Here is a 27,907-nt window from a genome sequence, read left to right on the forward strand (position 1 = left end):
GGACAAGAAGCAATGGGTTTAAATTGCAGTAAGGACGATTTAGGTTGAATTAAGAAAAACTTCCTGGCAGGGTGATTAAGCACTGAAATAAATTGCCTAGGGAGGTTGTCGAATCTCCATCATTGGAGATTTTTAAGAGTAGGTTAGACGAACACCTGTCAGGGATGGTCTAGATAATACTTAGTCCTGCCATGAGTGCAGGGGACTGGACTAGATGACCTTTTGAGTTCCCTTCCAGTCCTACAATTGTATGATTCTATGTCAAAGTGCTAATCAGCCCATGAATTTGGACACTGGCACAACCAAGTGTAAGTTTCCCACTTTATTTCAGTCCAGAGACTGAAGTAGTCCCAAAATGTGCTCGCTAACTCATTAAAAAACAAAAACAAAACATTTTATCTTGCTCTAGACAGACCCTTAGGGGTAAAATTTAAACAGGGCTTCCTAGGAAATTAGATGTATAGAACTTATTGACAACAGGAATGAAAGGCCGGTCTGCCACAAGGAGACTTCATCCTCTAAAAACATGCTGGCATCTCATGGAAACCATTTAAGAAGCCGTTCTATGTGGGAACAGTTTCTCATCTATCATGAGATCTGTATTTTTTCTTATTTTTATTGCAAGTGTGAAATAACTTTGAGCCTCTCTGAATATGGGATCTATAAAGTGCTTTATATATATATATATATATATATAAAACAAACAAGTTTTACAGATGGGAAAACCAAGGCAGGGAGTTTAAGCAATTTGCCCAAGGTCACAGAGTGAGTCAATGGTTTTTGTTGGCAACATCATAGTCAGTTGCTGTGAGGGGGACTATGATCTAAATCTTGGTGGATAGTTGCACAGAAGACAGCTTTCTTTTCACATGTACAATCCCACCCCCCAAAAACCCTGAAGCACTCCTGATTCCCCAAACCTTTCAGAACTAAGCTATAGTCTAACTTTCTTGTTTGTAAACTCTCTACTGACTTGTTCTACGCTGAACTCACAAGACCTCAGAACTTCTCTTCTGGACACACACTAACCTGTAGGATTCTCAACTCAAGGCTTGTGCATCTGACCCATGCCCTTCCTGGCTTGTAAAGGAGAATCATGATCAACCAGAGCCACTCTGGATCAAGATACCCAATGCCCCATTCAAGGAAGGAATCTTCTCTCTCCTTTAAGCACCCAATAGTATGATCAACAATGAAGAAACCCATCCTGGATGCATTTATTCTGGCCAACGACCACCCAGTATAAGTGATCTCTCTCCTGCCATCCATCACCATCTTCTGACAAACAGAGACTAGGGACACCATTAGCCATCCTGGCTAATAGCCATTAATGGACTTAACCTCCATGAATTTATCCAATTCTCTTTTAAACCCTGTTATAGTCCTAGCCTTCACAACCTCCTCTGGCAAGGAGTTCCACAAGTTGAATGTGCACTGTGTGAAGAAGAACTTCCTTTTATTTGTTTTAAACCTGCTGTCCATTAATTTCATTTGGTGGCCCCTAGCTCTTATATTATGGGAACAAGTAAATAACTTTTCCTTATTCACTTTCTCCACATCACTCATGATTTTATAGACCTCTATCATATCCCCCCATAGTCTCCTCTTTTCCAAGCTAAAAAGTCCTAGCCTCTTTAATCTCTCCTCATATGGGACCTGTTCCAAACCCATTCCAAACATTCCATTCCTGAGCAAGCTCAGAGAAGCCACCCAAAGGCCAACTTCAAGCTCATTTAAATGAAGTCAATATCCTAGACTAAAAAATCTGGATTCAGGTTGGGACCTAGAATTGAAGCCACCTCAGTGGCCTAACAAATGGGGGGTCTCCTGTTAACGGACTGAGGGCAGACATTCATTCTCATCCTCCTGGACCTCTCTGCAGCTCTCAACACTGTCAACCATGAGATAGGCAAGACAGCACTGCGAGGTGTGGCAGGGGTCCAGGATAATGCACTAAAATGGTTTGAGTTCTTCCTGGGGGAAGCACCCAACAAGTGATGATGGGAAACAGCAGTTCCACTACTAGAACCCTCACTTGTGAAGTTCCATAAGAATTAATTCTCTCTCTGGTCTTATTCAACATCTACATGCAGCCACTAGATGAACTGGTCAGATGACATGGACTACCTGTCACACCAAGACTAGGCAGATGACCACTCCATTACCGAGACCAGATAGCCCAGAGTTTGGACAAGATCAGCTAATGGATGAAGAACAGCTGGTTGAAACTGAATCTGAGGAAGACAGAGGTGATGCTGGTGGGGAGATTAAAACATTTTGAAGAGTTTGCAGCCACAATACTGTCTCCTTTCTACTCTCTCTCTCGTTTGCCAAGATGGGATGGAGTCTTCTAGCCAATGCTGATCTAGCTTCATTTATTCACACCTTTGTCACCTCTTGGCTGGGCTACAGCTATACAATATACCTGGGCATGAAGTCTTCAGTGCTTAAGAACTCCAATGATACAGAATGCTGAAGCACATTCTCAGCAATACTGGCTACTGCAAACACATCAACCCTGTCCTCCACTGGCTTCCCATCGAGAATCAAATCAAGTTCCCATAGAGTATCACCTAAAAAAAAAAAATCAACAAAATAAGGTAAAGTCTATGCTGTGTCCTTATTTTCAGGGTACTCAGGTTGTGAAGGTCAGGGTAGCGAAATGATAGCCAACAGCTCCATTGAAGCTCTTTTATTTTCAGTTGAATTTAGTAATTTTTTTTATTCGCTACCATGGGTTCAGTTCTTCTTGCTACAGTTTCAAGCTCAGAGAGAACATTACCACTGGTGCTCTTCTCACATTTGGAGACACTAGGAACACACAAAGTCCAGGTATGTGTGTAGTCACTATCCATGTACAATGTCTTATCTGTACTACAAGTTTTATTAAAGCAATAAGTAAAGTTGCAATTACCTATGCATACATAAATCTTAAAAATGCATGCAATGACTAAGGCCATGTCTATAACGTAAATTGCCATAGCTGTACAGATACAGCTGCGTCGCACCTGGTGAAGACACTGTATGCTGATGGGAGAGAATGCTTATGTCAGTGTAACTTATGTCACTCAGGGGTGGTTTATTCACACCCAAGCGATATAAATTATGCTGACATAGGCTATGTCTACAGTACAACCTAAATCTGTTGACACAATGATAAGTGGATGATAAAATGAACTAACTGGTTATATCTGCAATGAAGACTAGTCAACAACTTTGTTCTCTGACACAATGAAACTTTCAACATTAAAGAAAAAGCTTGAATTTGCAGGAGACAGAGCTTTCTTGGAAGCCAGCTCTAGACTCTGGAATGAATTCTCACAGGAACTAAAGACCATCATAAACCTCACCATCTTCCACTCAATACCAGGCACATCTTTGACCTTGCCTTCTCTAAGGAGGGTGGGTGGGTGTTTAAAACATTCCAGAACAGAACATTCAACTGCACATACTTCTCTTCTCCTTTCCACAGGTGGGAGAACATTTTAGTCACATTGCTTGATGTACTACTGGAAGGCCCTCAGATACTATGGTGATGAGCACAATATAAGAACCTACACAGAAGAAAATAGACCTTGTCCTCCTCTCACATTCTGCCTAACACTGGCCTCTGTCTTCTTGTACAGTCTGGCCACTCTGGTAGTAAAAAACTTCTCTACAGCTCCTGCCACTTAGAAAAGCTTCCTTGTATCTCTTCATCTCATCAAAACTTCACTAAGAACATCCTTCTCCCTCTCATGCCTCAGTATCAGGATGGAAATTCTCTGGTCATGATTTAGCGCTGTAGAATGTTGGGTGATACTGTTTGCATGAAAAATGTTCTAAAAATATCGCTATATTGTTGCACTGTACACAGCACGTGACTACTGTTACTACAAGAATGCCTGGGGCCCACCAGTCTTAACAGCCTAGATCTCAATAAGTGCTTTTCCACGCACAAAAATGATATGGTTTTAACTAGATCAGTTTAGTAAAAGCAGTACAATCCTTCCCAAGTGTGGATACAGTTCTAGACACTGGTATAACTTATTCCTGTACATTTAGAGGATAAATAAGGCACCTTTACACCAGTACAAACATGTCCATGCTGAACCAATTTAACTATCTCAGTAAAGCAAACATCACACACCCCTAACTGAAATTGTTATATCAATATAAAAACTGCAGACTAGGCCTTAGAGACCTGCTTGCGGGAAGCTTTATCATCAGCTAAGAGTCACAGTTTAATGCCAGAAGGGATCACCAGATTATCTAGTCTGACTGCCTGTATGTCACAGGCCGCTAGCCACCACCCAGCCACCCCCACACCAAGCCCAACAATCAGAATTAGACCAAAGTAGTACAGCTCTCAGGAGATTGAACTATAGTGTGCCACAGGCAAAGAACGGGAAAGCCCAAGTTGTACCAATGCCAGAGGCCCCCACAATGGCAGGGAACTGATTAGGTGAGATATACATGGTAGGATCTTTTGCGTAATCTGCGCCCCATGCTTCAGAGGAAGGTGAAAAATTCCACAGGGTCATGCCAGTCTCACCTGTGGGAAACCCAATCCCACGTATGGGAATCACTTGCTCACATGCTTAGGGTTTAAGACCCACTGGGATTTAACCAGCTGGAAAAAGCTGAAAGAAACAGAAGAACTGAAAGATATGCTTTGTCGAAGAAAAACTAAGTTCTCGCTTTTTGTCTGGGTGCAGCAAAACCAAATACTTTATTATTTCTCCAGTAATTACCATGGAGGGAGAGAGTGCCATAGGACACAGGGTCCTGGACAGGTCTCTCAACTGGTAAACAATTACATCAAGCCTTTATACCGTTGTTTCAGACAATTTCTAGCAATAATACAGACAGTAAAAAGCAACAACTACATTTTGTTTATACATAAGCTTTTCTGCTATCTTACTAGAAAAAGCAAGACTGCACATTGCAAGGTCGTAATACTTTCACACAGTTCACTCTGTCTTACATTATCCTGCTTCTACAAATCTCACGTCATAAGGGTCACAGTATGGCCTGACTCTTGCTAACTAACATTCATTAAGATCTCTTCAAACCTTGTTAATTATTTACTGGCTTCCACACTCCCCCCTTTTGTACTTCTAGTACAACAAACAATTTCAAATCTCAATTCGCATGAAACCATGGACTTCAGATTCTACAACAAACACATCAACCGTCATGGGACGTAATGACAATGCATGATTAGCATGAACATGAAAGGCATTGCTATTCTTACATTATTTACAACAACAACAATAATAATATAATCCTAAATTAACTAACAACACTACAAATAATAACAATCCTATAGGAATAATATAATGGGGCTGTTGTACAATCGTGAACACAAAGCACAAAACATCATACCTAGTACATAAAGTAAACACCCTATAAGCTGTATGAAAGGCATTCCTTCCAGCGTAATATATATTCTAAAGCATGGGAATTTGCCCTTGCAATTCAAAGATTCTTTGAACCTTTGGTAACAATGAAAGCAAATTTTGAAACCGATCAGGCACTATTCTAGTCCAATCAAAATATACCTAAAATCTAAGAGCTACTTGCAATATTCTATCTGCATTCTATCTGCAGGCCAGTAAATGATATAATTGCCTGCAGCAGTGGTAAGATCAATATGTATATCTTGTAAAGTGGTGGCATTAACGCACACACAGCTATCATTAGCTTGAAAAAATGGGTGTCCCGTCAGGGTAGTTCCTTGACCTCCACCTTCTCAACAAATATTGTCATAAACAGTGACAACTTCCCCTAGCTTCAGTTTATAGATACACTGAGCTGTGGTGGTTCTAACGGCCAAAATGTCCATTGACTCTCTATTCTTATCCAAAATGTCAGGTGTCATTCTAGGGGTACTGTCTAGAAATCAGTTGGAGATACCAGGTGGTCTAATTTCCCCAGATGTCTCGGTAAACAATTACAGTCCCACAGGCATCCTCCCCATGGACCCAGCAGGATTCGGTATGTGGGAGCCCACACCCACCCTAACTGGTCCATATGCTTGGAAGGAGCACTGTGAATGTCCACACTTCCATCCAGAAAGTGTCCAAGTATGTCTTCATGACCACAGATCAGATGGTACTCCTGACGTGTCTGTAAGGGCAGTGGGCCAAGTCTGGTCTAGATCCCACTGCAATACCTTCCCAGCCTCAGTGGTATTCAATACCATCTCTGTCAGTAACTTCTGGGTCATAGAACTAAGGGCTGAAATGACATGTAACTCACCAACTCCAGTCTGTACTTAAGATAGCTGAGTTTCAAGAATAAGGCTAGTAGCCTTTTCTAGTTGGCTAACTAGAACATCTTTCTAACATCTTTCCTTTTGCTTATGCGGATGTGGGGAGGAAGAATGTGCTAAGAGTGAAATCTGGCCATAAATTAAACAAAACCCTTCAAACTAGGGCACACTGCAGCTATGAATGGGTTGAGAGTTTGTTTTGAACGAATACGGGTACAATTATAAACTTCTTTCCCTGTATATCATTTATATGAGGCAGTTTTAGCAAATTCTTTTTCTCAGTAAAAAGTTGATGTTTTATTTTTGAGAATCAATGATGCAAGACAGGCATTTTAATGTGAATTTATTATTCTAATTGCAGCATTCAGTTCTAGGAAGCGGGAGAACTGAGGGGAGACAAGAACACGTGTATTGATGGAAGGGACAGTTTAGAAGGTTTAAGCACTGGCTTTGAGACACCTAACAAGGGACATTCAGGCCATGTCTACATTACAAGCTCTACAGTGGAACAGCTGAAGTGCTGCAGCAATGTTGCGGTAACACTGTACTGTAGACACTGCCTACATTGACAGAAGTGGTTTTTCCATCAGTGTAGTTAATCCGCCTCTCCAAGAGGCAGTAGCTAGGTCAATGAAAGACTTCTTCCATCAACCTACCTGCATCCACACCAGGGGTTAGGTTGACCTAACCACAGCGTGAAATTTTTTTTTACAGCCCTGAGTGACATAGCTCGGTTGATCTAATTTTTAGATGTAGACCAGGCTTAAAACTACAATTTTATAATCTCAGGAGGGCTGGCTTAGCCCTTCACCCTTCCAAAGAACTGTATTAGAGGAGGAGACTAGAAACTCCAGTTGTGTGTGCTCAGCAGGGGCATCAGAGATCCTAAGGCACTTTTTCTAGAAGTAGAGAGTGCCCAAGTGTCCTTGGTCAAAATTTCCCCTCCTCATACTCTTATCCAGAGTGCTATGAACCAACTGGCTACTGGCCTCCCTCCCACAGAGGCTGTATATATGTATCACTAGCATTGTATATAAACAGCATCTGGGGAACCTTCATAATGAAAGGTACCACGTGCATAAAAGATATTAAACATTTAATTAAATTTTAAGAAACAGGAATTAGGGAAATGGCTGGGGAGGTGGAGGCAGAAAGAGAGAGAGACGGATACATACTGGGAGAACAACCAGAGGATTAGCGCTAGCAGCAAACAAATACAGAGGAAAGTTTAGCCTGAGGAAGCCCAAACTGTACAATGTGATTACTCTTTCCTGTATTACTGCAGGACATGTACTAGTATGAACAAAGGATTATGTTAAATAAAAAGTACTCTATGTAACAGAGCAGTTGCAGTCAAGGCCGAAATCCATTGTGGACATCAGACTTAGACAAGCAGGAACAGGTTCAGAGAAAAGGAGTAGGCTTAGATCAAACAAAGAGCTTCATAGCAAGCAATTGAGAAAGTTACAGGTAAAAAAAAATCCTTACATTGATATGCAGTTCAGCAGAGAACCTGTTTGCAGCTGTCCCAGGCACTTTAAATAGGCAACTCTTTCAGATAAAGGGTTTAAGGGTTTTCTTAAAAATTGCTTTTATAAAATACAGGAGCCTGACTTGAACTATTGCAAAAGCAAAGGCATAACAGAACTTGACTGTCAGGAAAGCTGAGCTGGAAATAGTGTTCTTACAATACTACCTACATAAAAAAGAGACAAGGTGAGTGAGGTAATGTGTTGTTTTTTTAATTGGACCAACTTCCTCCACCTTGTCTCTCTAAAATCCTGGGACTGACATGGCTACAACACTGCATACTTACATAAAACACAGCCCACCCAAGGTACCTTCATGTGATTTTTACAAGATGTAACATGGATACTATAACAGGTCTAAAAGTCTGTTTTAGCTTTCCGGATAAATCATGCTCTCAGAACATAGTGCTTTGGGCTTATGGCTCACTACTATATTACTGCATGCCACAAGCCTAAAAATGGAGATAGGAGTTAGCTAAATCTCATAAAAAGTTATATGGGATTAATTCTCACACTGTGTAGCAAGGCCATCCCGGTTATTTTACTGAGACCTGGGAGTCATGCCAATAACATTAACTACCAAACCCACGATAAAAACAAGCCTATAGAAATGCTAATGATGTTTTTCTTAGGCCAACCCTTAAGAAAAGACAATACACTGCTACTGGGAAGATAAAACCACAACAAACTGAATTGTTAGAGATGGCTACACAGAATCTTTACTTCGGGATATATCTTACAATGGAAGATACAAAAATGTAGGCAGACTGGTAGCAAACACAGAGCCCATCACCACCAACAGGAGCTGGAATGTGGAAAATGTAGTACTTACTATAATTAAGGAGGAATTACTCTGTAATAAAAGTGAGACAAAAAACAAAACAAAACACATTTCTACTTCGCTATCCAAAAAAGGAGGAAGTATAAAATTGAAAGCTTGGGGAAGTGTCTAAAATAGTAAAAGGTTTCCCACTACAACGCAAGGAAGGAAACCTGTTGCTTTGAGAGAGTTCCAGAAGTGCTTTTTGTTTTTGTTTTTTTTAAATATACTGATTAGCAGATCTCTGCCTGAAGCTTTCTGACCAAAATGAACATTCAGCGCATAATGCACTAAATATGTTGGTGGCAGTTTGGGAGATAAGAATGGAAACAGGAAAGGATCCACAAACAAAATATAGGATAGGCAACTGCCAAGTCTTCCTCAGGATTTATGCATAGTTCAGTTCTCAGCCCTGTCTCCATCACCACATTGCCGCGGGTTATTGTACTATACTACAATAATATTCAAAAACACTAACTCATCATGATATAGAGTAAAATTTTCAAAAGTACTTAAGTCCCACATTTTCAAAAGTGATTTTGGCACTTAGGAGTCTAACTCTCACTGAAAGTCAATAGGACTTCAGCTCCTAAGTACTCATAGACTTTAAGATTAGAAGGGACTATTATGATCATCTAGTCTGACCTCCTGCACAATGCAGGCCACAGAATCTCACCCACCCGCTCTTAACAAACCCCTAACCTATGTTTGAGTTATTGAAGTCCTCAAATTGTGGTTTAAAGACCTCAAGGTCCACAGAATCCTCCAGAAAGTGACCCGTGCCCCACGCTGCAGAGGAAAGTGAAAAACCTCCAGGGCCTCTGCCAATCTTCCCTGGAAGAAAATTCCTTCCTGACCCCAAATATGGCAATCAGATAAACCCTGAGCATGTGGGCAAGACTCACCAGCCAGCACCCAGGAAAGAATTCTCTCTAGTAACTCAGATCTCACCCCATCTAACATCCCAGTGACTGAAGTCACTTTTTAAAATGAGACTTAAGTTATGAAGATTTCACCCATGATCTCTTCGGGCCACATTTACAAGAGGTATTTCAGGCACCTAAACATGCAGATTAGGTACTTTGTGGAATTAGGTGCCTGTGACAAACACAGGAATTTCATGAAGTATTTTTATGACTCTATACCTGTCACTTTGGCGCAGCTATACATGGGGGAGAGGGGGAGGGGAAAGGGGTCGGTCTTCTCTCTCTATACATGGGAAATCAGGCTAAGTATTTGAGACTAGAGCCACTAGGCTTCGGGCCTGGAACAGAACACAACGAATGGAACACAATGGTCCAACATACTAACGGGGTCCCACCCAAAGGACATGGACCAGACCCTCTGGATCTAAGACAGTGCCTAACCTGCTTAGGCGCTTTTGAAAATCTCATGAAGTATCTTTGTAAGTCTGACCATTCATCACTAAATGTTACACACCAAGAGACATCCTCAAAGTTCTTAAGTTTTTCTGGGAAAGAGTCCACTTCAGAACCTAAGGTAAATATGCACAGACTATTGCTAGCAGTATGCTTTGAATTTAGAGTTATTTTGGGGTGAGGGGGAAGGAGTGGGAATGTTTGCTTTGTAACAAAAAAGCTGCAAGAAAGCTTAAAATTGTCATCTGGGAAAGAAAACCAAAAAGCTAATGCTATAAAATCTGCTTTAGAGGCACAACACTCTGACACTTTATAAACTTGATAAAGCAAACCCAACTGTATAAACTGGAATATTGGCAAGAAACTTACTTGAGGTAAATCTCCAACAGCCACATGGTATTTAACAAATTATTCCAAGTTACCCTATAATGCAGGGTGAAAGCAAAGTCCAACTACTTCCCATTAAATTATGCCTTTCTGTGTGCATGCACAGAAATTGGTGCCCAGAAGCTCTGGAGTACGGCACTAATACCGGCCTGAGGACCTTGAAAACCTTGACCCTCTAATATTTAGAATAAGAGGGGCTGGAGTTCACTCACGCTATATTGAAATCACTGCCATCGGGAGAATGACCTTCCATGTCAGGAAAAGAATTCAGTTATAAGCTTCCTTTAAGCCACTTAAACGTAACAAATTAAATATCCAGAGCACAAACTGGGTCCTATTTAATGAGGGCTGAAGGGAAGGGAAATATTAAAGTTTATCAATCCCCATATGCACCTTTGGTAACTATGAGCTGCAAAGAAATTCAACATATTTATGCCAGGATGAAGAGAGAGGCATCGATAGCATATTTCAGCCAAGAACAAAACAAACTCCAGTGAAAGGAATAATATGGCCTCAAGACCCGATGCACCAGTCACACGAGGCCTAGTTTACACTAGAAAAGCTTTGCCAGTAGCTCTACCAGCAAATCTTCCTAGCGTAGACACAATTTAAACTGCCAAGAGTGCTTCTGCCAGTAGAGCGTCTACCAGTTCCCTGAATAAGTTATACTGGCAAAAGCACTTCTTTGCCACTAAAGCTGCCTCTATCCTAGGACTTACCAAAGATAAAAATGTCATAAGAAGAAATTACACCACTAATCACACACAAAAATTATAATGTGGACTTAGCCTGAGTCGAAACTTCAATGCTAGAGACAGAGCAAGGCATTGTGGGTGCACCTGGGCATCCACATAAGAGAAAGGATGATGAATCAGGTATATAAATCAGCACAGAGTGAGGACACTGAAAGACATAGGATCTAAGTTTCTCTTTTAAAAAAAGAAGATTTAGTAATGAAAAAAATTCACAAAAAAAGGTACAAAAGGAACAAGTGTCTGTAAAGCCATTGAGCATATCTGCAAGTTAGGATGATCTGGAACCACCACAATCTCCAGGGGACATATGTACTAATCACAGTCAATAAGGAACTGACCTGCAATGCAGGTACATGGCTAAACAGTTTACAAGGTGTCCTACATGTACCTCACAGGTTCAGTGTTTGAAAGCCAGAGGCATTCCAACCTGGTTTCATGTCGAAAGCATGGATCCCAACTGCAAAAATCCAGTAAGATAAACGGTTACTACTCTCCAAATACCTACCAACCTTAACATGGGTTAGGTAAGGATTATTAATTGCCTAGTGTCATTTATTTACATTTCTGATAAACAAAAAAAAAATCTAACTTAAAACACAACAGCAAGTCATCAATTTCCCAAACCAGAAGAATTAGAAAGACCACCTCTTGTCCCCCACTGATGAGTGCACAATACTCAAACTCTCAAGTTCCTGCCTCCCTCCCCAAAAGCCTGGAAAAAAGAGAAGGACTTTGCAGCATGCCTGGAGATCAACTGATTCATGGTAGTTCAGAGCAAGAGGCAAGAAGCCTGGGGGAAAGGGGAAACTCCAAGTCGCCAAACAGTGCACAGAGAATGTCCTGCCAGCAGCTCTCTCTTCACTAACTGAGGTGGACTCCAGCTGTTTGCAGCTAAGCCAGGATGGCAGAAGTCAAGAGAAAATCTTGCACATAGGTAGGCTCCAAGCTTTTTAGAACTTTATAGGTCAAACACAACACTTTAAACTCTACCCAGAAACCTACAGAAAGTACAATTCACAGTACACTGGTGTCAAGCACTCATAGGAGAAACCTCTACTCAAGAAGCAAACCACTAGCTCATTTCCACATTGATCCAAGGTGTAGCACTATGCAGCTTGCATTGCAGTAGTACAATCTCTATATTACAATGAACTCAAGTAACAGGTGAAGGACACAGGTCTGAAAAGTAGTTGCCCAAACGAACTCTGATTGAAGTCACAGCCAAGTCAGAACCACAGCATAATCAAGGGTATCAAAGAAGCTGATTAGATCCAACACGATCAGCATGGACCCCAGATCTATATTATAACCAGACTGTGCTGAACTCAGGTCTGAATCCAGGCTGACAAAAGTCAAGGAGATCCAAGGCATCTCGGCATCCAACATCAAACCAAAATGACACTGCACAAGGCTTCATTAAAAAAAAAAATCTGAAGTTCGTGGCTTACCTGCTTCTCATATTACTGATTTTGACGTATTAAAACTAGACTGCAACTGTTGAGCATGCTGACACACTGACTCCTTGTAACCCTTTGCAGAAGGTGCTCCATATAGAGGTCACAGAATTAGAAACTTTGGCACGGCTTCCAGCAGACAAGACAACTACATTTTAAAAAAAGGTATTCCAAAATGAACTCATAATCACCTAAGCAATACCTTGATCTTGACATAATCCAGCCTTCCCCTGTATTTGTTCACTAGCTGTGGCGTGTCCTTATGTACACTAAGTTCATCTATTGAAAGACACCTAGTATACTTGGGGCAGAAATAATTCACATGCAGTTATACTACGATTGCAAGAACAATGGAGAAAAATGTAAGAGACCCAGTGCTCCCTATTGATTATTACAGAGATAACTATGAGAAGCGCCTGAATGACTTAGGAGTCTGCATCCCACTTACAAAAGTCATTTAGGCCATGTCTACGCTTACAGCTGTGCCACTGGAAGAGTGCTCATGTAGACATAATACCAACTCAACAAGCGTCTCCTGCAGACATTGCGTCTCCTGCAGACATTGCGCTATGCACACAAGAGCTTATGCTGGCAAAACTTGTGTCGCTCGGGGGAAAGGGGTGTGTCACACTCCTGAGCGACAAAAGTTTTGCTGCCATAAGTGCTAGTGTAGACATGGCCACAGGCACTTAGGAACCCAAGTCTCAATGGAAGTAAACAGGACTGAGGCCATGTCTACACTAACACTTTTGTTGCCAAAGATGTCGTTGCTCAGGGGTGTGAAAAACAAAACAAACCACATCCCTGCACGACATAAGTTACCCCGGCACAAATGGTAGTATGTACAGCGCTATGTCGGCAGGAGAGCTTCTCAGGGTGAGAGTTGGAGTTAAGTGAAGCCATGAGGCAGTTGTATGTGTGTGAACATTAAGTGAAAATATTTCCCTCACCCAAAGCAAAATATTGCCCGTTTTTATTTATAACATACGTGGGCATTTATATGTATTCAGCATTCAAATTCTACAGTGTGGGTTATTTGATGCATGGGGGGCTAAAGTGATGCTATAGTGCTCACAGATGGGTGCAAGAAGTGCTCCATTTATAAACAAGGCAACATCTAGAGACCAGGTTTGTTGCTGCACATGTTAAACAACTGCTGCAGCTCACCTAAGAAAGGGCTACCTTTTAGCAGAGAGCAAAGTGATTACCCATATAGGGGATTTGGAATCCTTACAGATGAAAGGCACTATGTAAGTGAGAAAACAGCATCCTATAGATTATCAAAATTCATATATTCCACAATTGTGTTAAATGCAGAGATTCAAAACAAAGAAATAAAACAAAGATTATATGCATTTCTTCACCAAAGTACATTGTGCAGGAAACTTCTGGTTGAAGATGAGTGAATAAAGTTATCAATTGTCAAGCTATTATGATGAAAATATCCATACCTGTACTAGATACCATATTGGGTTATTAAAACTACCTCAGATTATTAAAACTGATGGAATTAAAGTTTTAGCTTATGCTTCACTGTTTACTTTTTGAACATTGTTTAGTTTAAAACTAGACTGGTGAGTCTAGTTCTGTTGTGCATGGGAAAAAACTTTACTGAAGTTTATGCAAATGTAAAATACTTTTATTCTTATTTGGTTTGTAAGTGACATTCACCATTCCTGGATTTAAATACTAAATCCTGGACCTAAATTATCTGTGCACTCCCTATAAAGGAGTCAGATTTCACAAGTCAAGAATTAAGCAGTTTACATTAGTGAAATTTACATCTACCAAGATACCACCAGTGACATACTTAGTACTATATTTGGACTTCACCCGCCTCTCTTCTCCTTCTAATTCAATTTATCACAACGTTGAAAATTTTAAAACCACCATCTTTCTATATCTGATCTAGACTATACATCCCAAATAGGAGATGTTGAGTAGACTTGAACTTCAGATTCCAGTGCAATAAGTAATGCGGCAAGGACAAACTTTTAGATTTATTAGAAGCAGATTAGTTATTCAAGTTTTTCCTGCCCAAATGTGTCGTATTTCAACTTGAGAGGAGGAAAAGTGACAGTGAAACATTACCCCTGAAGAGAATCCCCAAAATAGTACCATTAAGTACTTACTTCTACGGTGTAACCCTGATTATCTGACCCTCAAATACCCAAAACAGAATTATGCCTCATCTGCTATAGTGCAAATTCCCCCAAATACTCAATACCTTGATTATCTGAAATCATTCAATACCCCCAGTACAGTAAGATAATTAAGGTTGTACTGTAGTAGGTTTTTATTTTTGCAACCATAAGTGAAAGCTTTTGCCATTAGACCTTAAGCTATGTCTACACTACAGTGTCTATGCCAGCATACTTACCAACAGAAGGAATTTTTCTGCCAGTGTACGAACACCATCTCCCTAAACGACATTAGCTATGCCAACAGATGTCCTCTACTGTCAGCATAGCTGTGCCTACACTGGGGGGTTTGTTGGTTTAGCTCTTTCATTAGGGGCTGTGTTTTTATTCACATCCCTGATCAACATAGCCATGCTGTTATAAGTTTTAAATGCAGACTGGGCCTTAGGCAGCTATTTTTTTAATTTTTTTTTTTTTAAAGTAACAGTGGTATTCAGAACAGAATCATTTCCTCTCCTTACCCTTGCCAACACAGAGCTGAAAAGTATTCTTTGTGAGCGTGGCAGGCTAGCAAAATCCAAGGAACTAATTTTCAATGGCATAGCAAATCCTGGGTCTGTGGGAGCACACCCTCAAAATGCACTGAAAGGGTGAGCCTCACCACAACACTCCATTTATAACTGGCGTTTCAGATAAAAGGAACCTGAAAACTTTTCTTCAGCACAGTTCAATACTACAATACCTCTCTTGCCTCACAAAAAGTACACAGAAAAAATATCTGGAAGATAGGCACTGTAAGTTTATCATGAATAAGAAGATAATACCAGTGTCTAATGTGGTAGAGAGGCTTTGTTCACTCTCATGAATCAGCTTGTAATGGCTGGCAGCAGTACTTTGCCACCAGTTTATTCTTTCACGTAAGGGTGGGACAGAAGAGAGTTACATTCCAGACTATTGCAGCGCTTTCCTAACAGAGCTACATCTCCCTCTATGAAACATGAGCTGAAGCACTACTTGCTATCTGCAATCTGTAATCATACTGTGTTGCCTTCTTTAGGGAACTTCACTACACACACTGGAGGTTCAATTCTGGGTTGCTCCTCTTAGGTTCTCTAGCTTAAGACAGACCATTTTGGGCTGCAGTGCAGACCAGTGTTCTGTCCAACAATGGCTAGAATACATGCTTCAGAGAACAATGCAAGAAACTCCTTGATAAATAGTTACAGAATAGAGAGAAATATGAACTTGTAGGAAGAATTAAGCTAAATTTCTCTCTCAAAAGAACTAAAAAGACTAACTACAGCAAAAGCAAATTGTTACCTATTAACATTTAAGAACCATCCCATCTCCGTGCATTTAAAAATGAGGAGTCATCCTAGGGCATGAACTTGAATCCACTACTTTAGAGATGAGAGTTCGATGCCAGTAGCTCTAATAGTTGTGAAGCTAGCACCAGTAAAACACAGCGTCTTCTAGAGCAAATTATTTCCCCTCTGCAAAAATGCTGCTGCTAAGGGGCTGTCCACACACAAGTTTGCACCTCTTTTATGAAACTGGCACAAACCTCTACATAGACATTTAGGCTTGGTCTATACCTAAAACTTTAGTCGACCTAGCTACATTGCTCAGGGGTGTGAAAAACTGGGTCGTGTGTGGTCGACCTAATCCCCGCTGTAGGCACAGCTAGGTCAATGGAAGAATTCTTGCGTCAACTTTGCTAATGCCTCTTGGAGAGGTGGGTTAACTATATCGGGGGGGGGGGAGAGAAACACTCTTCCATGAATGTAAGAAGCACCTATATGACAATACTGCAACAACACTGCAGCAGTTGTGCTGCCACAGCATAGACTTAACCTTATTTCTGTTTAGTTCAACCTGTTCTTAAGCAATTTAAGCTAACATTGTATCCACACAGCCTTTTGTACTGGTTTAACTAAATCTTTTTTTAAAAACAGAACACCTTTATTAAACCAGAGCAATTCTGTGCATAGACTAGCCTTAATTATTTCAGACCTAGTTTGCACTATCAAGGGAAATGGGGAAGAGGAGAACAAAGGGGCCACTGAGTCACTAGCAGTTGTTTAACTGACACATCATGGGAAATACGTCAGCAAGACAAAAGTTCAACACAGATGTTATGATCTAAGGTTTTAGCAACAAATATATAATGCTGGAAATTGAGGTTAGCAATTAATTCAAAAGGAAAGAAGACTATTAATTTAAGTTTAAACTGTTGAAAAATTAGTCTACTCATCATATTGGGAGCTTCTTCAAAAAAAAAAAAAAGAGAGAGAGAGAAGGAATTGCTCTAAGTTTCAAAAGAAGTCAGTGAGAGCAGAAGAGACGCAACATCTATGAAAAATCAGGTCCATGAGGCCAGACTGTCAAAAGAACTCACCAGCCAGCAGCTCCCACTGGGAGTCACCATTAAACATATGTCCATTTCATTTAAGTGCCTAAATGGGATAGGAGCTGTTCTGAAAATATGGCATTAAGTGTCTTGCCCTAAAAAAGTTCAAGTGCTTAAGAAAAAACGAGTAGCATGTAAAGCAAAACATCATCTGGAATCCAAAGCCTGCAATCCCCAGATGAACATGCTGAACACACCTGCCACACCAGGAGACCTGTAGAATGATACTCTCTAAAAAGTTTTACTGAGAAATTTTAAAACTTTTTACCATGAAGGGGCAACTACAGAATGTGAATCAGGAAGTGTCCCAAATGGTAGCAAACTCCAATCACTGCTACATATTTCCATAAGACTTCTATTATTGATTGCTCATATCCTCCACCTCCCCCCATCACCCACAATAGGTAAGATGCATAACCTACGTTCTACATGCCAAAGGAGGTTGGGAACAGAGATCTAGTTTCATTGACACAACTGTCTCCTGATATCTATTAGCACTTCATCTCTTAAGTTTCCTCACCTTTCAGAGCAACAAGTAGGGGGAGAATTAATAACTTCCCTATACACCAGTCTGGGAACCTCACACTCTAGTCAACTCTGCCCATTCTGCAGTTATCCTCCTCAGCCTTCCCAACCACTGCCACGAGCCCTATTAACAAGAGATCTGAAAATAAAGAAACCCAATCAAAAAAGTTTTATTTTTAAATGAGACAGTTTTATTTTTCCCATTTAAACTTTTTAAAGCAGCATTTCCAAATGTCAATCTGCACTTACTGCACCTTTCACCCAACAAAAGGCTCGCAAAGCACTTTTACAAAAGGTGAGTATTAGAGCTAATTTACCTATGGAAAACTGAGGCACATGGAGGTTAAGTGAATTGCCCAGTATCACATGGCTAGAGTGACAAAGCCAGGAAAGAGAGCCCAGGAATCCCAACTCCTAGTCCCTATTCTAACTGCTAAACACTGCCTCCCACATCATGCTTACATTTTTTAATTTATAACCATGTGTCACAAGAACTAAGTTCACTGTAAACCACTATAATTATTTAAATTGACAATACAAATCAGTTCAATATGTTACTATTCAATACTTTGTGCACTGCATATCTTTGTAATCACAATCACAGTAGGAGCCATGCCACATGGATTTTACAGCACTTCCAAATTAGCTTCATAAGAACATTGTCACACAGACTAACTGCAGTCCTTCAACCAGATTTTTTAAAAGGTTAATGATAATTGCAATGTACCAAGCTGGATGCAGCACCGGGACGAGCACTGCTGAGTCAAGATGAAGTTCATTTTCATTTGACATCTTTGTACATTATGTAGAATGTGGGTGGTGGGGCAGGAGGAGAAAGAAATCAGGATTAAAGGAACTGGGATGTGTTGCAAACACCAGGGAGAACTGAGAAACAATAAAATCTAGAAACATTAGAAATAACAGCATAAGACATGAGTAAAAAAAATAAATTCAACTTGAAATAAATGCATTTAATACTCTGGGGAATGTAAACTAGATCACAGGTGGAGGGAAGATGATACTTGAGGTGATAGTGGACAGTAAATTAGACAGGAGCTTGTAATGCAATAAGGAAGGCGGGGGTGGGGGGGAAGAGAATGTGATTCAGGGCTACACCCAGAGCAAAAAGGTTATGTCCTCATCTCTAAAACTCTAATGTGAACTGTATGCAGCTCTAAGCAATCCAACATCAGCACTCACTACTGACAAACTGGAGGACATTCGGGGAGGGAAAAGTGATAAAGTCACAGAAAGGATTGATTTATGAAGAAACATTAAAGTAGCTACATGTGTAATTTGGCTAATGACAACTAAGATGGACACAAAAAGAACAGGAGTACTTGTGGCACCTTAGAGACTAAAATTTATTTGAGCATAAGCTTTTATGGGTTACAGCCCATTTCATAGGACGCATGCAGTGGAAAATACATGTTAACTGCCTACAATTATTTTAAGAGTGAATGCCAATGAGGGTGAAGGAGCATTGTACAAGTAGGTATAACTTATAACATATAAGAATAATGGCACAAATTTAAGGCAAAACTTGGCTAAGTACAAATAAAGTTGTCAAAAGTGAAATCCGTTAGATGCAGTAATAGTCTCCTCAAAGAAACCCCATTGCTTGAGATATTTACAACTGGATTGTCTCAAGAAAATCTAGAATGGAATAATCCTGCACTGGCCAGTGTGACGGACCAGATATCCTGAAAGATATTCTCCTGATCTAACAGCTATGATTAAACAGCATAAATAAATTTAGAGAGAGAAAAAATGTATCACCTGAAATATAGAGAACATTTGACATTCCCCAAATGTCTGCTTGAGTACAACTGTGAAAATTGAACAATTTTTTATAATTCAGTGGCCCTCCAGGTTTTGTAAACTAGGATTCTGTGAACCGGATAACTTCATCCGATGCCTATTTGCTCACTGTTTTGAAACAGAAAGACTGGTTTTCCACCGCTCTACTCCCAATCAGATTCTGGGATTAGAAATAATTGGTCCAAATTAAGAGGCTTTTGCAGACACAAGTACAGTTAACCATACTACAACAAACTTTGCATCTACATTTCTGGCCTGTAACTTCCATCAGTTCAACCTTCTTTTTAGGCACTAACAGCAAACAAGCACTTCAATGATGGTTAAACTACAGCCATGAAACTGATTATGGTTGGCCAGAATGATAAATGCTTAATATGTATTCATATGATAGCAGTCAAACATGCCTTAAAAAAAGAAAGAAAGGATGTTAACCCTACTAGTAACCAGATTCCAACTCGGGAAATTATATTCTACACTCATAAAATCCCTTTTGTTCAAGTGATGAAGTTATTCTTAATTTGTGCCAAATCACTGTTTTATAGAATTGGTGGTTCAGAATAGCTGCTGCATTCTACACACAAGTGTCTATATTTTAGTGCACAGGCAATAACTATATTTATACAGTTTGTAAAGCACCATGCGATCCTTTTGGATAGTGCTATTGGTTATGGTTAGCAATGTAATTGATGCTGTACCAGACACACTGAAGAAAGTCCCTACCCCATAGAACACAATGATGAAACAAGACATGCTGAGGTGCCCAAAGTATGCATATCATTTTATCACTGTAATATATTAATAGCAAAATTTAGTCTTTAGAAGGGACCTGAATATATGGAGACAGTAGCTACTTGGTGAACCAGGATAGAGATGGCATTCCATGCATAGAAAGCCGGATGGAAAAAAGTACAGATTAAAGAATCGAAAGAGGTTATGAAGGTGGCAGTGGTACTCAACTGGATTTCATGAAAGGTGTAAATTACAACAGAGTCTGGTCTTAAAAATTTAAGTTTATTTGATTAATCAATATTGATTTTATATGCATCACCAAGTATTTTTAATTTTCATGTAGCATTTCATGTAAGAAAAGTCAAACCTGTTGGTCTTTTTCTTTTAGGGTAAGGAGAGAAAATGGGGCCCAATTAATTTTAGCAATAAAAGATTAAACCCTTTTGACAAATGAGGCGGTTTGTTTAATAGTTCTAGTTTACTAGAAACTGTCACCTATTCTACCATAGTATGTAAGTGAAAGAGAAGTAATTGTGCAGTAATGGATTAAACACTCACTGCTTCAACAAAGTTCTCAAAGTTTGGGCTCCCAAAGTCTAACAGTGAGAAATAATTATTTAAGAAGCTATATATAGAGAGAGAGCCCCCTCCTGGGAAGTGTATTGGAAGGGGATGACTCCTCCCATCTCCAGGAAAGTTAAATCAGGGTAAAAACTTAATGTTTAAATTGCACAATATATATTTTTTCTTTAATAATTGTTGTTATACACACGCACACACAAAGATTGTGCGATTTAAACATTAAGTTTTTACCCTACTGATGTTTAGAGTAACTGATTTAAACTTGCCTGGGGATGGGGGGGGGGGTCAACCCCTTCCAATACACTTCCCAGGAGGGTATGTTAAAGGGTTACTCCCACTACATCTAGTGTCAGCGTTACCCACCCTACTCCTAGACCCCCATCAAGTTGTTTTTGTGACACCCCCAATCTACCAATCCCATGAGCCCCCTCTCCCCCCCCCCGAGCCTACAATCTCAACTCACCAATTGTAACTAGAGAGTCCCAAGCCCTTACCCAGGCCAGGATCTCCCTACTGCAGGAGGACCCTCTCCATAGCCACCTGCTGACCCAGCACGGCCCTGCTGCATAGGGGCCCCCCATAATCCCCATCCACACAGCCCAGAACCCCTCCTCACCACGGGGGCCTCTCACAACCCCCTAGACCAAAGCACTCAGGGGCCCCCCACCAAGGAGCCCAGGCCCCCTCACGAGCGGACATTTTCACACACACACACACACTGTCCGTGGCCGGGCCCCCTCCCCCCAACCAGCCACCGCCCGGGCCCCTCGGAGGCTCCAGCAACCCTGAGCCCCGCCCATCCCTGAGGAGGGGGCGTGCTCCACATCATTCGCGGACGCTGTTGGTTGCGGCGCCCATCACTCCGAGCCGCCCGGCCGACCGATTGGCCGAAGACGCTTGTCACTCACGGAAGGGGCCGGTACTCTCACGAAAACTCGGGGACATGGGGGGGGGGCATCGTCTACTCCAGGGGGATAGCGGGGGGCCTCGCTCACCTCGAGACCGGGGGGCACGCTTGGGTTGCCTCAGGTCCGCACCTCTGCCTGGCGCTGGCTACGGAATCTCGCGCTGGCTCCGTCCCTCCCGAGCTGTCCCTGGGTCTCGCGCTGGGTGCCCCCTCCCTCCCTGTGCGCGATAGTCTCGCGAGACTTCCCACGGGGCGGGGCATGGAAAAGAGAGAACCAATCATCAGCCGGGATGTGTGCCAAAGCGGAGCGGTGGCGTTGCCCGCAAGAGGCAGTGGGTGGAACGTGCCCGCCCGCTCTGCCTTCCTCGGAGGGGGGCGTTACTGGACGGGCTATGGCAGAAAAGACAGTGACAGAGCCCCCCTCACCCCCGCCCTCCAGAGGAGACATGGACAGAGCCCCCCCTCACCCCCACCACTGAGGGACAGTGACAGAGCCCCCCTCACCCCCGCCCTCCAGAGGAGACAGTGACAGAGCCCCCCTCACCCCCACCCTCCAGAGGAGACATGGACAGAGCCCCCCTCACCCCCACCACTGAGGGACAGTGACAGAGCCCCCCTCACCCCCACCCTCCAGAGGAGACATGGACAGAGCCCCCCTCACCCCCACCACTGAGGGGACATGGACAGAGCCCCCCCTCACCCCCACCCTCATGGACAGTGACAGAGACCTTCCCACCCCCACCCTCCAGAGGAGACATAGACAGAGCCCCCCTCACCCCACATGGACAGGGACCCCCTCACCCCCACCACCGAGGGGACAGTGAGAGAGCCCCCCTCACCCCCACCCTCATGGACTGGGACAGAGACCTTCCCCCCCCCACCCTCTAGAGGAGACATAGACAGAGCCCCCCTCACCCCCCACCACTGAGGGGACAGTGAGAGAGACCCCCTCACCCCCACCACTGAGGGGACAGTGAGAGAGCCCCCCCTCACCCCCATCACTGAGGGGACATGGACAGGGACCCCCCTCACCCCCACCACTGAGGGGACAGTGAGAGAGCCCCCCTCATCCCCACCACTGAGGGGACATGGACAGAGCCCCCCTCACCCCCACCCTCATGGACAGTGAAAGAGACCTTCCCACCCCCACCCTCTAGAGGAGACATAGACAGAGCCCCCCTCACCCCCCACCACTGAGGGGACATGGATAGAGACCCCCTCACCTCCCACCACTGAGGGGACAGTGAGAGAGACCCCCTCACCCCCACCCTCCAAAGGAGACATGGACAGAGACCCCCTCACCCCCCAACCACTGAGGGGACATGGATAGAGACCCCCCTCACCCCCACCACTGAGAGGACATGGATAGAGACCCCCTCACCCCCACCACTGAGGGGACAGTGAGAGAGCCCCTCTCATCCCCACCACTGAGGGGACATTGACAGAGACCCCCTCACCCCTACCCTCCAGAGGAGACATGGACAGAGCCCCCCTCACCCCTACCACTGAGGGGACAATGAGAGAGACCCCCTCACCCCTACCCTCAAGAGGAGACATGGACAGAGACCCCCTCACCTCCCACCACTGAGGGGACATTGACAGAGATCCCCTCACCTCCCACCACTGAGGGGATAGTGACCCCACTACTCTCTGTCCCCCAGATTTCAAAGAGAGGACAGCAGACAAGCTCCCAGCATATGCATGGTGTTTGTCTTCACACCAGCATTCTTCACACACCCCACTTTGTAGATAGTTTTAGAGACAATTACTAAGTTTCCTTTGTCCAACTATAAAGAACTAGCTAGCGTACATGTATTTTCTATCTACCTCCACTCTCTACTGGCTGGAAATTGACCCATTTACCTGTGTGTCATCAGCCCTATACTGCTACTGTCAATTCCCTCTTGGCAGAAGGGGTAGAGGCTTGTGTTTTTGGAGCATGAAGATCTGGATTCTGTTCCCCTTGCTGCAGTGTCCATGGTAAGCACCAAACTTGACAGCCATGAAGTCCTAGGTTTGTTACAATGCTTGCCAATTACTGTAATTCCTTTTGTATACCAATGATAACAACACAGCACCATGTAACTTGCTGGTTATTCAAAGCAACCCCTCCTTGCAAAAGAGATGTTTGAAAACTAAGCCACCCAAGATGCATAAATGTGTGTTTGCTCCTGAGTAGTTACTGCCATTTGGGCTGTTGCCAAGTTGTTCCCATTAGGAGGACAAATGAATAACTTGAGTCAGGTCTATTCTTTGTGTATATTCTTTCTAAATAAACAGGTTTGAACTAAGTCCTGCTTTGCTGAACAGAGTAGCAATAAATAACAGCAGGCAATTTCCAAGCTTGACTCTTCAGACAGTCCTGTGCCTCAAGGCTTATTGCCTCTCACACACACAGCTTGCCACTTGCTCCTGTATTTGTAACCAGGGAACTCCCCCCTCCCCCAATTAGTAGCTCAGTTCTGCTCAGGCTTCACCATGTGACCAGTGCCTTAGGCAGCAGCCTGGTATTGGTTCTAGATATCACTACATAAAAAGGACTTAGTTGTTCCTTCCATTTAGACTGAATGAAGAGTGCTTTGCATACCCACTGGCTTTGACCAGGTCTGTGATTGTCTGTATATGAAGGACCTTCTTGATGGCAGCCATTAACACCTTCCAGCATAAAACATGGTAAAAAAAAAAAAGGGTTATAGCAGATATGCATTTTGGGCCAGGGACAGTTTTATTGGTCTGTGTTTGTACAGTGCTGAGCACAATGGGGTCCTGGTCCCTGACTGGGGCTCCTAGGCACTGCTGCTATACAAATAAATAATAATCTCAGCATTTTAGGAACATACATTGTGAAATCTGGGCACTAGGCCCTCTTGAGAAGCAGCATGATCCAGTGGATCAGGTACTAGACTGGGAATCAAGAGACATGGGTTCTATTCTTGGTTCTGTCTCTGACCTGCTGGGTGACTTTGGTCAAATAACTTCCCCTCCATGTCTCTGTTTCCTCTCCCACCCTTTGTTTTGTCTAATTAGATTATGAACTCCCCTGAGCGCCTGATAGTTAAACCAACCTAAGCACCAGTATAGGCACAGCTAGATCAATGAAAGAATTGTTTGGTCAACCTAGCTACTGCCACTCAGGTAGAATATTACCTACAATGATGGAAAAACCCCTTCCATCAACGTAGGAAGTATTTACACTAGCGCCACATAGCTACACTGCTGTAGCTGTGCTGCTGTAATCCTCATAGTGTAGACATGGCCCCAATATCAGTTGCCAGTACAAGCGGTGGTTCTCAAACCTTTTTATTGGTGACCTCTTTCACATAGCAAGCCTCTGAATGCGACCCCCCCTTATAAATTAAAAACACTTTTTAATATATTTAACACCATTATAAATGCTGGAGGCAAAGCGGGTTGGGGTGGAGGCTGACAGCTCATGACCCTCAATGTAATAATCTCATGACCCTCTGAGGGGTCCTGACCCCCAGTTTGAGAACCCCTGCCCTAAACCATACATTTCTCAAACACACCAGTGAAACTCAGAGAGACAAGGTGGGTGAGGTCATATCTTTTATTGGACCAAATTCTGTTGGTGAGAGAGACCAGCTTTCAAGCTTACCCAGAGCTCTTCTTCTCTAATATTGTGGCACTGACACGGCTACAACACTGCATACTGTGAAACAGTCATTTAATTCAATGGTACCAAACTATATTACATAGTTGGGCCACAAAAACCTAAGCACAACCTTGTGTGGGCCAAACAGATTCTATATTTTAATAAGATTTAAAGTCGCCTGTTTTGATTTATATTTTAAGTTCAGCTTGTTTTGTATGTATTTAGATCGGTTGTTTCTATGTACAGTATTGTCTATTTACACACTTGTGTAAACTAAAATGATGTAAACCTGACAACAAAACACTAATGAATTGTATATTGTGTTGAAGCAGGCCACGGGCCTTATGAAATGCTTTGGTGGGCCATATATGTCCCACAGGCTGTAGCTTGGGCACCCTTGAATGTAGATGGGATATCTTACTGCATGTCAGGAGATACTGGAAATTGCTTATCTCAGACAAGAGAAAATCTTGTTCTAAGCAGGACCAGAAAATTAGGCCTGTCTTTGGGGCAGAATAAATCTGGGAATCCTAAGTAACCTCAGGCAAGTCTACTTTAAAGCTCTGTTTATATAAGGAAGCATCAGAGATGGAGCTAACAGATTTGTCCCACCTAGAACACACCCACACCAGGAGAAAAGAGATCAGTGGTTAGCTCCCAAGTATGGTTAATATTGTTTTAGGGTCTGATTCACTGTTGTTCTGACTTAATACAAAATGGGGGTAAAATGCTACCAGATCAGAGTGATGTTTTCCACTGTTGTAAACGAGTGTACAAAATACAGAGCAATAAGAGATAATCAAGGTAATTGTGTGGCCCTCTCACTGGAACGTCTGGGCAGCCATTAATGGATTTGATCCTCACAGGAACCCTGTCAGGGAAAGGAAGTATTATTCCCATGCTACAGATGGGAAAACTGAAGCTTACAGTGAGTGGTTAAATGACTTGCCTACGGCCATGAAGGACACCTGTGACTAAATTGGGAATTTAACCCAGATCCAATGTTTTGTTTACCAGAACCTATCCTGTGTGCATTAGAGAAATATGCATCATTATAACTACCTCAGTGCAAATTGCCAGTGTAGAATTGTGCAGAGTTACTCTCACAGGGCTGGAAAATAGAAGGTTTGTAATGATCAGAGGAGTGATGTTCTGGAATAGTTTCCCAGGAGAAGCAGGGAGAGCAAACCAGTTGACTAGTTTTAAGATTGAGCTTGATGAATGTCTGAATAGGATGGTATGACGGGGTTGCTTGCAATAGCAAGGGACTGGACTCTGTGATCCAGGAGGAGGTCCCCTCCAGACTAGTCCTATGTTCACACTGATTTGACTTAACCCAGCAGTCACCAGAGTAAACTAACGACTGAGGGAATATTTTGTTCAGATGAAAGGCAGGAGAGAATCCAGCAGGAAGGAACAATCCATGCTGACTATAAAACCCCTTACAAGTTAAACAAATTCCTCTGCAATCCCTGACCATTCCTGTCTCATATAACTGGAAGGGACCCCAAACGTTCATCACGTCCAGCCCCCTGCCTTCACTAGCAGGACCAAGTACTGATTTTGCCCCAGATCCTTAAGAGGCCCCCTCAAGGACTGAACTCACAACCCTGGGTTTAGCAGGCCAATGAGCGCTGTGTGCTTGTAAACACAAGATAAATTGTATGCCCTGACCTTAGAGTGCAGAAGAGCACAGTGGTGCCTTTGCCACATCTATGTTTGCAGCTGCAAGTTGGAAAACGGTGCACAAGAGTGGCTGATTATGGGATGGAACAGAGAGAATTGCGGGCATTTGGTACCAGAGCCCCACAATTCTCTGAGACGTGCCTGGGTATCCTCCAATGCAGAGGAAAGTTTCCATAAGGGGCACGTCTGAAGGCCTCCCAGAGGACAGTGAGATGCCTACCCACAGCGCACCGCACCTTTCACCATTACAACTTGGCGCCCTATGGACAGAATATGCTGTCACAAGCAGCCAAATACAAATGGTCTTTACTTAAATAGTTTTGTGGGGTCACTGTAATCAACAGCAACTCAGTGCACCACTCTGTCCCCCCTTTAATGGTGCTTGAGCCACATGCAGAGAATCATAGAATACTGGGGTTAGAAGAGACCTCAGGAGGTCATCTAGTCCAACGCCCTGCTCAAAGCAGGACCAACCCCAACTAAATCATCCCAGCAAGGGCTTTGTCAAGCCTGACCTTAAAAACCTCTAAGGAAGGAGATTCCACCACCTCCCTAGGGAACCCATTCCAGTGCTTCACCACCCTCCTAGTGAAATAGTGTTTCCTAATATCCAACCTAGACCTCCCCCACTGCAACCTGAGACCATTGCTTCTTGTTCTGTCTGCCACCACTGAGAACAGCCGAGCTCTATCCATCCAGTTGAAGGCTGCTATCAAATCCCCCCTCACTCTTCTCTTTTGCAGACTAAATAATCCCAGTTCCCTCAGCCTCTCCTCCTAAATCATGTGCCCCAGCCCTCTAATCATTTTCTTTGCCCTCTGCTGGACTCTCTCCAATTCGTCCACATCCCTTCAGTAGTGGCGGGACCAAACTGGACGCAATACTCCAGGTGTGGCCTCACCAGTGCCGAATA

General features: G+C 42.8%; 1 protein-coding gene across 3 annotated transcripts in view; it reads right to left on the bottom strand.

Moving 5' to 3' along the window:
• LOC123353618 (cyclic AMP-dependent transcription factor ATF-7) overlaps positions 1 to 21,908 on the bottom strand; it is a 115,430-nt gene extending 93,522 nt beyond the window's left edge. For 2 of the 3 annotated variants that reach the window (XM_044994869.1, XM_044994872.1), the window contains exon 1: positions 21,784 to 21,899. The gene's annotated coding sequence lies outside the window, so the exon portion shown is untranslated. Of the gene's footprint in view, positions 1 to 2,425; positions 2,574 to 21,783 lie in introns of all 3 variants that reach the window. The other variant, XM_044994870.1, reaches the window with a different exon arrangement.
• Between the last annotated feature and the right edge of the window lie 5,999 nt (positions 21,909 to 27,907).

The sequence above is a fragment of the Mauremys mutica genome, chromosome 20 (genome assembly GCF_020497125.1).
Source record: "Mauremys mutica isolate MM-2020 ecotype Southern chromosome 20, ASM2049712v1, whole genome shotgun sequence".
In the NCBI taxonomy this organism is placed as follows: Eukaryota; Metazoa; Chordata; order Testudines; family Geoemydidae; genus Mauremys; species Mauremys mutica.